The sequence below is a fragment of the Erinaceus europaeus genome, chromosome 3 (assembly GCF_950295315.1).
Source record: "Erinaceus europaeus chromosome 3, mEriEur2.1, whole genome shotgun sequence".
In the NCBI taxonomy this organism is placed as follows: Eukaryota; Metazoa; Chordata; class Mammalia; order Eulipotyphla; family Erinaceidae; genus Erinaceus; species Erinaceus europaeus.
In genome coordinates, this window is record NC_080164.1 from 40,550,315 (window position 1) to 40,562,942 (window position 12,628).

Here is a 12,628-nt window from a genome sequence, read left to right on the forward strand (position 1 = left end):
ATTATTTGACATTCTTCAATCTGAGTGTTACTATGGTTTCTCTGGATGGGACTAGGATTTTCAGCAGTCCTATCCCAATCCAAAGACAGGAGAGAAAACCAGATGATTATGAAAATCTTGAGTCTTCATTGGCCATATACTGAGTGGCTTCAAAACTGTATTTTGAACTGTCTGAAGAATTTGTACCACATTAAATCATATGTCAGATAACTCATTTGATATGAAATATGGTGAGGCTGTGTATGATACAGCAGATCCTAACAAAGGAATTCTTCAAAGTTAACCCAATTGCCAAACAATGTGATTATTGCAATAACTATCCATTGTCTTCTTAAAACCTAAGACAACAAAAATCTCCCGCTTCATCTATAGAGCCTATGTTTCTCCCAATCCTGGAGCCTCTGAGGTGGGGCTCACTTCCCTGCATGCTTCTCTCAAGTCAGGCCAAATGATATTGCATCCGCTGATTCCAACCTAATCAGTGCAACAAGTAACATCTCAGCATGCTTCACCTCAGACTGTGAACAGAGACATCAGGTATGGATTGCCAGCCCTTCACCCTCATCACTCGGGTGAGACCTTTCCTTTCATGGGAGTCTCTAATTCCATTCCAGGTGGTTCACTTCCTAACAAAATCCCAAAACCTAGATATAGGCCAGGTCCCATAAGATAGAGCATATGTTCACATGTATCTATGAATTAGGATAAAATATATACCTGAAAGCAAATATACACAATAGTGTTTTGTGAGTCAGTATCAAGTTTATAATGAAACAGTGTCCACTTAGACTTAGATACCCTCCTCACCTACTTCCTATTACAGTTCTCTCACTAACTCCAAAGCTAACCTTATCAAAGCAAAAACAGCAAAAGCTGAATAAGGGCAAGAGTCTGGCATACTTTTACAATGACTCTTTAGTCACTATCAGGCCATTCCATCAGCTGGGGCCCTAATCTGAGTTCCCAAACAGACCTGATGGATCTAGACCTTGAGTAAATCCCTCTCTCCATTGTTACTGGACATTCCTATCAGGAACAACACAATAGACCCCTCTGTGGGCCCCCATAGGACCTTGCCCTCAACCTGGATCAACAATGGTAGAGAATGTTCCATCCTCTGAAGGGAGGATGGACAACATACTCTATGCTAAACCTGAGGAAGATGGGTCAATACTGGGGCAGCATGGAATGTTCCTACTCATGACCATAGAATATGAGCTCAGATATAGAGGGATAAAGAGGTCACAGAGGCTCTTATGCTAATTATAGGCCACAGATCACATCAAATTGATGGGATTTACAGTAATCAATACTTATACTCCTTTCCCATATTAGGAACTCTTCCCTGATCCAGGTTTCTGATCCTTTTCCTGCCATGACATCATCTCCCCAGATAATTATTAGGATTCACCTGAATATCAGATTCACCTGCATATCAGATTTCAGGCTCAGTCAAAACAAACAAACAAACAAACAAAACCACTATTATAGCTACAGGCCCTTTGAAATATAACTAAAATCTGCCTACTAGCTATCTACAAAATGGAGTAACCCCCAACACTTCACCTGCACTATTCCAGCCTTTAGGTCCATAATTGTCCAACAATTTGTTTGGCTTTGTATATTAACTCTCTTTTCAGCCACCAGGTTCCAGATGCTAGCAGGATGCGACCAGACTTCCCTGGACAGACAACCCCACCAATGTGCCTTGGAGCTTCGCTTCCCCAGAAACCTTCCCTACTAGGGAAAGAGAGAGACAGGTTGAGAGTATGGATTGACCTGTCAATGCCCATGTTCAGAGGGGAAGCAATTACAGAATCCAGACCTTCGACCTTCTGTATCCCACAGTGATCTTGGGTCCATACTCCCAGAGGGTTAAAAAGTAGGAAAGCTATCAGGGGAGGAGTTGGTATACAGAGGTCTGGTGGTGGGAATTGTGCTAAGCTATACCCCTCTTATCCTATGGTTTTGTCAATGTTTCCATTCTATAAATAAAAAATTTAAAACTAAATAAAATAAAAGGGAAGAAAACTGTGGTGAAGCAAAAAAAGAAAAAAAACACTCCATATAATATTAATGATATTTCTGGAAATACTCTGAGATAATAGAAAATGAATATTTATTGAATAGCTACTGCATGTCAGAGTGCTAAATATTTTGCAAAGATTACCTTCATTATATAACTTGTCTGTAGGGTGAAAATGAGGTTCTTAATCTCTGTGCCTATGAAACAGGAAATTGAGCATGTATGTTTAAATTCTTGTAATTCAAGGAGGGAAGAGGAAGAAAGTGGGCTTTGATAAAACATATTTAAGTTTACTGTGGACTTAAGGGAAATTTTCCAGCTCCTTCATGGTCTCCTTGTCCTGAGTATGGATGCACAGTCTTAGTAAGTGTTAAAATTATATCTCCTTTTTGAATAAATACTTTTTCACCTTTCAAAAAAAAAAGAAGAATCTAAGTTAGGAGTGATGCTATTTTGCATACACTTATCATAGGGAGAAACGAAGTTATGCCGAATGTGTCAACAGCTGTACTAAAAGCCATTAATCTCCAATAAAATCATAAATTAATAAGTAATACATTTAAAAAAAGGACAGATGATGGTGCACCTGTTTGAGAACTGTTGTTGTGCGCGGGCTGCGGAGATGAGAGAGAGGGGGTCCAGAGCGAAGAGGAAACACAAATCTTTATTTGCGCTGGCACCTCAGAGTTGGGTGCTAGAGAGGCAGGTTGGGACACGTGGAGGTAGCGAAAATGGCCGCCTCATGCAGTAACCTTTCCTGCGTCTGAACACCGGAGTGAAGCGCTGGCAAGAGAGCAAGGTGTGGAAGAAGAAGGGCTTTTATAGGAGTAGCTTTCACGAGAATGGGAAGGGGGAGGAGTAACCATAGCACTCCAGGATAGGATAATAACTCTCCTGAGAATGGGAAGGGGGAGGAGTAACCAAAGCACTCCAAATATCACGGGGATATAGACAATGCCCTGAGGGCACAACATGGCTGAACAGGCACTCTGAGAATGTCCCAACTCTTCGCGGGAACTAGCAGTAGCCTGAGGGGACAACATGGCAAATGTGAGTGCATCACCATAATTTTCCAGCAGAGAACACATATTATAATGCACAAGGACTCAGGTTCCAGACTGTGGTCCCCACATGTAGGGGGGAAGCTTTGTAAGTGGTGAAGCAGTACTGCAGGTGTCTCTCTGTCTCTCTCCCTCTCTATTTTCCCCTATTCTTTCAATTTCTGGTTGTCTCTATCCAATATATAAAGATAATTAAAAAAAAAGATAGCTGGGATCTAAGAAAAAAATACATTAAATTTATGAAACTGAAAAGGCAAATGCACAATTGTGTGCACTGTAGCACTGTTTATAAAATCCAAGATATGAAAATACAAGTGACCAAGGATTGATGAGTGCTTTCATATGTAGGGTATATGCACAAAGAAACAGTACTATTCTGTTAGAAAAAGAGATAATAATATTGCCATTTGTGACTGCATGGATGGAACTTGGAGCCATCATACTAAATGAAATAAGCCAAGAGAAGAAAATAAAAATATCTAATTATTTCATTTATATGTGAGATATAAAGAAACAAAGCAAAGTAATAAACCCAATCAAATTAATCAAACTTTTGAATCTGACTACAAATTGAGGTTACTAGAGAGGCATACAGCTGAGTTAGAGAGTGAAATGGGTCCAGTGGACTGTGGTGGAGGGATTTTGGCACTTGGGTTGTATGTACTGTAAAATAATATATGTTTGAAAAGGTGTGAAAATTATACCCCTAAAACATACACAGTGTTGTAAGCTAATGTTACCTCACATTAGTGTATTTTATCTTGATTATATATTAAATAATATTCTACATAAAGATGATATATTGTTTTATGTCAATAGAATGATAGAATTGAGTGGGATTTTACACATTTAATTTCACCATTCCTAGATTTTTTTTTCATTCTTGTTATTTCAAATGGATAGAGAAGAAAAGTAAGGCTGAGATATAGAAAGAGGTAAGGACCCTCACAGAAGAGAGCTTCCCCAGTGCCATGGCAAACCCAGGTGGTGCCAGAATTCAAATCAGACCACAATCATGGTAAGATATGTATCCTGCCTGAATAGCCATCTTCAGGCTTCCAGAAATACACTGATAATTTCACCAGTTTATATCTTCTTTTTATGTGAAACAATAGAAACAGTTTAAGAAAGAAATTTGTGTAGTACCTCTGTTGAAAAACTTCTGTTCAGTCAAAAGCTTAATTTTCCTCTTATCTCTTTCTCCCTTCCTTCCTTTTCCTTTCTTTTCCTTTCCTTTCCTTTCCTTTCCTTTCCTTTCCTTTCCTTTCCTTTCCTTTCCTTTCCTTTCCTTTCCTTTCCTTTCCTTTCCTTTCCTTCCCTTCCCTTCCCTTCCCTTCCCTTCCCTTCCCTCCCTTCCCTTTCCTTCTTCTTTTATCTTTCTCTACTCTTTATCCTTTCTTTCTTTCTCTTCCTTCCTTCCTTTCTTTCTTTCTTTCTTTCTTTCTTTCTTTCTTTCTTTATTTTCTCTCTTTCTTTCTTTTTCTCTCTCTCTTTCTTTTTTTTCTCTTTATTTCTCTCTTTCTTTCTTTCGTTCCTTCTCCTACCAGAGCACTACCCAGGTTTATGGTGGTGGTGGCATTGAATCTGAGACCTCAGGTGAAAGCATCTTTAGCATAATCACTATGCTATCTCACAGACTCCATCATCATGTTTAGCACACACATAGACCCATACACACACACACACACACACACACACACACACACACTATATATATATATACTTAATGATGGTTTACAAGATTATATGATTACAACAGCATAGTTCCACATTGCACCCACTACCAAAGTTACTCCCACTTCCCCATGATAACAACTATTACATGCCTATCAATCACCTAGAAATTATTTTAAAGAACTATTTCTCACTTAGGAGGTTAGAGTGGAGTTCCCAGGAGCTGCAGTGTTTCTGATCCCCACATGTTGCTTAAATGAATTTGTTGTGTATTTCAAGACTAGGTTGAGATAGAAGACAAGGCACTTTTTTTGTATGATAAACGGAAAACAGAACTCCTATTGTGCAGTGTACTAAAATATAATGCTAGCATTTTCCATTATTACAAATTAATCAGACCACCCATCAAAGAAATGTTAGGATGCTTCTTCTTGGAATGTCTCTTGCAGTTTGATATTATGAAAGGACTGGGAACTGCCAGAGCCAAGAAGAATTTGTTTTTATTAGCTTAGTTACTTGTTTCATTACTTATATGTTTTAGACTCTGGATCAATTTAATCCCTGCTCTGAGACTAGGAAATGTTTCATATATCTCTGAAAAAAGAAGACATTAATGCTATAGTGTCACTAGGGGGAAGGGCCATTTGAATCAGAGACTGAGTGGTATCCTCATAAGTAAAAGAGGAGACTTTGAAGTAACAAGGAGGCCAGGACCTGGGAATGACAACAGAGACACATACTGCTCTAGCTTAGAAGCAGCCATGTAACAGTGGCTTAGCTTGATTCCCATCTTGTGAATTAGAGTGCTCGTGTTTGTGGGTGTGAGTATTTGTGCTTTGTTTTTGTTGTTTCATCAGTTAGTAATTTGATTTGAGAAAATAAAAATGATTGTTTCATTTAAGTAGTTTATTGATAACATATTGGGGTATTTAATACTCAGTAGTGGGGAAGGAGAGTCACAGCCTTTACTGATGACTACACTACACACACACACACCTAAACAAGTTCTGAGGGCATCTTTGTTGAGACCTCTATACACAAAACCTACCACTGGCACCTTCAGCAGTACTCCATCCAAAGGCCAATATGGAGAGGAATTCCTCAGTTCCTCAGTCAAGGATCAAAGCAGAACATATAACAAAAGATATTAAAGTACTAATTTGAAAGGATATGTGCACCTCTATGCTAATTTATTTTAAAAATAGTGAATTAATAATTATTAACAAGATTGTAAGATAGCAGCGGTATAATTCCATATACTTCCCACAACCAAAATGTTGTGTCCCATCCCATCCATTGGAAACTTTCTTATTCTTTACTCTTCTGGGAGTATGGGTCAAAATTCTCTATAGAGTGCAAAAGGTGGAAGGTCTGACTTTTATAAATGCTTCTTCACTGGACATGAATGTTGGCAGGTCAATCCATATACCTAGCCTGTTTCTATCTTTCCCTAGTGGGATAGGGCTCTGGAGAGGTGAAGTTTCAGGACACAGTGGTGAGGTCGTCTGCCCAAGGAAGTCAGAATGGAATCCAATAAGCATCTGCAACTTGGTGGTTGAAAAGTGATAAGATCTAAAGCAGGACAAATTGTTTAATACACAGGAATCCAAAACTAGGGATAGAGCAGATGAAACTAGGGGGTCTTTGTGTGGGAAGAAGCTAGGAAGTCTATTTTAGTTATGTTCCAAGGAGCTATGACTTTAGTAATTTTTGCCTGAGCTTGATAGCTAACATGCAAGTCAACTAAAAGCATTGTCTGGGAAGATGGTGTCAAAGTTGAGAAATGGACTAGAAAGTTGGTTCAGGAGAGAGAGTAGCTCCCAAACATAAGGAAAGTATATAAATACCCTTAACTGTTCACACGATAGATCTGATCTAGGACCCATATATGTTCCTATTTAGCACAAGAGCCTGTGTAACTTCTAAATCCCCATCAGTCTGAACTTGCTAACTATGACATCACTATGTTTATATATGCACTATTTACAGTAGCCAAAATAAGGAAGCAACTTTAATCTCCAAGGATTTTGACTGGATAAGGAAATTATGAATATATATATATATATATATATATATATATATATATTCAAGTGCTAACATTATTTTAAATACAGTTTAAAATATTTTATTTATTATATATGAGAGGAAAATTTTAAATTTTTTAAAATAATTATTTATTTTCCCTTTTGTTGCCCTTGTTTTTTATTGTTGTAGTTATTGTTGTTGTTATTGATGCTATCATTGTTGGATAGGACAGAGAGAAGTGGAGAGAGGAGGGGAAGACAGAGAGGGGGAGAGAAAGATAGACACCTGCAGACCTGCTTCACCGCCTGTGTAGTGACTTGTTCTTTAAATTTTATTCGTGATTTCATATTGTTTTACAAAATTACATGTCAACAGGGGTATAAATCTACTCCATTCCCACCACCAAGGTTCTGAGTCTTCAGTCTCCCCACTGTAAGCCACAGCAGTTCCCCTAAGATTATAGACACAAGCCGAACATCATCTCTACAACGATCTGTCCACATTTATTCATAACTGACCCCTTTTTCTCCTAACTAAATCCTCTTTTCCCTTCCAAGCTATTCACAACAACATTATCACCCCCATATGTCCCTCTCTCTTCCTCCTCTCTCTCCAGGTGCTAATGGAGCTGGAGTTCAGAGCCCTCTTATCTTCTTCCATCACTTCTCCCCTACCAGGAGTATGGATCATGGTTGTTTTGGGGCTGCAGAAGGCAATAGTTTTGGCTTCTGTAATTGCTTCTCCATTGGACATGGGCAGTGGCAGGTCAATCCATACCCCCAGTCTCTTTCTATCTTTCCTTAGTGGTCCAGAGCTCTGAAAAAGTGAGGTTCTAGGACACACTGGTGAGGCAGTGTGCCCAGGAAATTCAGGATGAAATCATGGTAGCATCTGCAACATGGTGTCTGGAAAATTGGAGGACATAAATTTAGACAAAACAGTTAGTGAACAGCAACCAAAAAGTAGGAGTAGAGCAGATGAGATTAGGGATTGTAGGGAAGAAGTCTAGAAAGTCCATTTTAGGCATGGTCCTGGGGGCACACAATTATGGTGGTTTTTGCTTGAGTTTGATAACTACCATGAAGTTGGATAAAAATACTGTCTGAGAAAATGGTGTCACAATTGATAAAAGGGCTAGAAAGTTGGACTATGGCAGTGAGTAGCTCCCATTCTTGGAAAAAAAAAATCTGTGGATAAAATTAACTACTTAGCTCCATCCACCCAATCCAGGGCCCACATATATAATATATTTAACACCAGAGCCTGTGTAACCTCTGAGTAACACAGTAGGGACTGGTCTGAGCTCACATCTCATGGTCACAGCTGGGAACAGTACAAGCTGAACTCGTATGAGGACCAGTCTTCCTCAAGTGGCAGGGCAGGATAACCAATCTCCCTTCAGAGACTGGTGCTATCCCTATTGTCACTGCTTTTTGGTAAGGTAAAGGTCTTGGCAGGGCCCACAAGAAGGCTTATACATCACTGAGTTTATAGCCTCACCTTTCTGATCTGTTTACTGAAAATTCAAAACTAACTTAATATCCACAACTACTTAATATCCAAAAATACCCTCAATAATATGTTATATCCCCCAGAATTCTTTCTAATTACTTGCTTTTTTTTAAGTTAGTCATTTATATTTCGTTCCATTTAATCCTGTACTGTTGAATGATTCTATAGGTGTTTTGATTAGTGAAAACTAACTCATCATGCAGTGCAAATGGGTTTCCCATCTATAGTATATAATAGTTGACTATTAATAATAAGACCTTTTAAAAATAATCCTACTGTAACTTTGGTGGTTGGTAAAAACATGCAGAATTATATCTGTTATTTTATAATTCTGTAAATCAGTATTAAATCACTAATAAAATAAAATATAGTCCTACTAATTTTGAATACTCTAGACTCAGTTACACTCTGGATTTAAACTTTTATTATCCAACTACAGTGGTGTCATGCTATTTGCTCTTATGATAAATTTAAAATTTTATTTTGTTTATTTTTATTTTTTCCAGGCTACGATTTCAAAGATTATTTCCAGAGTTCCTCAAGATAACATTTTGTAATATACCACTACATCACTTATGTATACGTAAAAATAAAGAAAGCTAAACAAAAAAGTCCATGATATTCCTGTATGAAGATTCAGTTAAGTCATACCCTTGCTGTTTGTAAAACTCTAGTCTAATCCATTAGCCTTGGTATGAAAAATGTACCATCTGAGGAAGCATTAAAGTTCCCTGTCCATATGTGTCTTATTGATACTCAAGGCAGTGCAGAGTCCAAAGGACTGCAGAGAAGAACATAGTCTTTATTTTATTTTATTTTTTAAATTTCCACTAGGGTTATCACTGGGGCTTTGTGACTACATATTGAATCTTCTGATCCTGGTACCCATTCTTCCCTTCTTCCCTTCTTTTTTGTTTGACAAAACAGAGAAAAATTGAGAAGGGAGGGGCAGATAGTAAGCAAGAAGTGCGAGACACTTGTGGCAGTGCTTTACTACTCATGAAGTTTCCTCCCTGCTGACAGAAACAGGAAGTTAGAACCTAGGTCCTTGTGCAGAATAACATCTGCAGTGTATTGAGTTCACTATGGCGTGGTCCTAGGATCCACATTCTCATACTGTGAAGATCATCTATGGTTATCGGGAATGATCATCAATAACTGGAAATGTATAACCTAAAGAATACCTAGTGAATTTCATAGTTCAGTACACAAAAATATCTGTTGTTTACTGTTCTTGGATTCCATTGGTGAGCAAACCTACGAGTGCATCTGTGCATTTATTTTATTTTAATATTTATTTTCCTTTTTTGTTGCCCTTGTTGTTTTTGTTGTTGTTGTAGTTATTATTGTTGTTATTGATGTCGCCTTTGTTGGATAAGATAGAGAGAAATGAAGAGAGGAGGGGAAGACAGAAAGGGGGAGAGAAAGACAGACACCTGCAGACCTGCTTCACTGCCTGTGAAGCAACTCCTCTGCTGGTGGAGAGCCGGGGACTGGGATCCTTATGCGGTCCTTGCACTTCATGCCATGTGTGCTTAACCCGCTGCGCTACCACAGACTCCCTATATATTTCTATTTACTTTCTCTTACTAATTAAGTAGTAAGATAAAGTATATATTTCTCAACACAGTAAGGCTATAATCAATGTGATAAACTTTTTCAAGTACAGTAAAAACAAGTATGTTATAAATAATTTAGAGGTTTGATAGATATTAGGAAGCAAGATGTCTCATTGTCTAGTTTACTTATAAACTATAGAGACATTTTTAATATAAATAATATTTTGGACACCCCCTGTTCCTCCCATATGTCCTAAAAGGCTTCACTTATTGTACAAAATTTCAGAGCACTAGGTTGCATTAAAAAAAAACTGTAATTTATTAAGTAGCCTACAATCAAACTGCAAAATGTAGACTGAATGCCACTCTGCTGCTAGGCTCTGTGGCTCATGATTCATTCATTTTCTCCTTCTCTTAAGCATTTGAGTGCTAGCGTCTCAGGGCCCTAAAGCGAGCCAGTGGATGGGTGGAAGGACTACAAATGCTGCACTGGAGCCAAACTCCTGCTGGAGCAGTCACTGTCAATAAGATGAGGCTGGGAAAAAGGCATTGACAGCGTGGTGAAGGAGAGATGGTCTATACTCCTGCAGCATCCAGGAATAACCACCTTACTGGTGAAACACTTGACGTGATGATCATCAACCAGAGTCTGTTCTATGTAATATATCTATGTTTTCAGTTAGCCACAAGTTGATGAAGCAGTATTGTTTGTGTGTGAGCCTATGTGCACACACATGCACATGTGTGCTTACATATATGCAGGTGCCCTCTGCAAAAGAGGCATATGTCTAAGAAAAAGTTGAACGGATAAAGCTGAGATTTAAAATATATTTTTGTATCACCTGGGGATGTATTTCTTACTGCAAATAGAAATAAATTTGTGGAATAAATATTTGCTAAGAAACCTAAAATTATTGTTTACATAACTAAGATAAGGCAATGAAACACAAAGGAAACAAATACATGTCTGTTTATGTGTATGCAGATATACACAGATCTTTTCCACTTATATTTTTAAGTGCTACATTTGAAAATATTTTAAAATAGCAATGTATTGTATATTTGAATCCTTACATAGTGCATTGGAGATTACACTTTGACCTAAGCATTAATATTTTCCTGTACATTTTACTCGGCTTATTTTTCAGAGGAAGGCTTTGTTCTTTATAAAATGTATGTGTGGGGTATCCCCCAGTGTGCTACAGTTATAGTCTATGATCACTTTGGAGCTCTCTTTCACTCCATAGTGACCACACAACCTGAAGAGCTGTCCTTTATCCATGCGGCTGGTTGTCTCAGAGCTCAGGATCAGTGTCTTAAACACAGGAGAATACATGCTCCCATTTTTTTTCCACTGACTGTAAATGATTCCTATTCTTTGCTCCACAGAACATCCGATGCAGTGCCCAATCAGCTGAACAAGCTGCACAGACGTCATCAGTTCTCTGTGTGTGTCTGTGAGTGAGAGAGGAGACTGCAGCTGCTTTGCCTCGTGCCGAGTGGAGTCTCCATTAGGGCAGCTCTATTGATTTCTGATTCATACTGCAACAACAGGGCTGGGCTGGAGTGCATGAGGGAAAAAAAACATCTCAGAGACAGGAATTATTACAGGCAAAAACTGTATATACATTTGTATGTTATATATATAGTGTTCAAATAAGTTTTGCATCTGTCACCAAAAATAGTAATAATAATTAATAATAATAATAATAATAATGAAAGGAAGATTTAGGTAGCAAAACTGAAAAATGTATTATTTTATAATAAAATAGATGAAAAAGTAAGATATAATGAATTCCTAAGAAAAGGATACCATGGTTCTTGTTTTTAAGTCTTTTTTATGAGAATTGATAATGGTCTCTTTTCTAGAATGCCTTAAAATTGAAGTTTTTGACAGATATTGAAATTTTTAGTTTAGTTAACAATAGTTTTAAAGTAATGCTTGACAATAATGGAAAAAAAGAGATGTGTTTTCATTAAAATTTGTTAAATGGTTGCATCAGTCAGCTTTCATTATTCTATTTTTGATGTCTTATGTTGCATAATATCTAGGATACAGTAACAGGCTGGTTGCAAAGGCTGGAAACTGAAATAGGTTTCTTCATAGGCTGCATTCTGAATATCCAACTGTGAGCCTGTGAAGCAGAGTTAGAGTTCTCTCAAGGTCTGTTGCCTAGGATTTGGTCATAAATTATTGTATCTAGGTGTAAAAATGTCTTTGGTTTTTAGGCAGCTTGAAACTAAAACTGATCCCAAGACTTATCAACTATACCTCTCCTCCCAAAAATGGCTGAGGTGAGTTCACTTGTACAATACTAGTGTTAGCAAGCAATCTGTTTGGGAGCAACAGAAAATTAGAAGAACCAAACAACCTATTCGATCTCCTCAATCTCCTCTCTCTCTCTCCCAATCTCTCTCTCTCTCTCTCTTTCTCTCTCTCCAGGCAGATGAGAGGAAAAAGGGTGATACCTTTTTAAAAGACGAAAGGCAGTAAGCCATTATTAGCAAGAGCTATATTGAGCATGCTTGCCAGACAGGCAGCAAAAGCTGAGCTCCAGTTCCGCCCAGACATGTGCCTTGCCATTTTCATTTTAATCAGCTTGCTCAGGATGGCTGCTGATTCATTTTGCAGGATGTCCCTCTGGGAGCCAAGGTGGAAGCCTGAGGCGAGTTGCTATTGCATCAATGCAGCACACCACATCAGACAGGGAGAGCAGGGAGACAGAGGAGAGAGAGAGAGAGAGAGAGAGAGAGAGAGAGAGAGAGAGAGA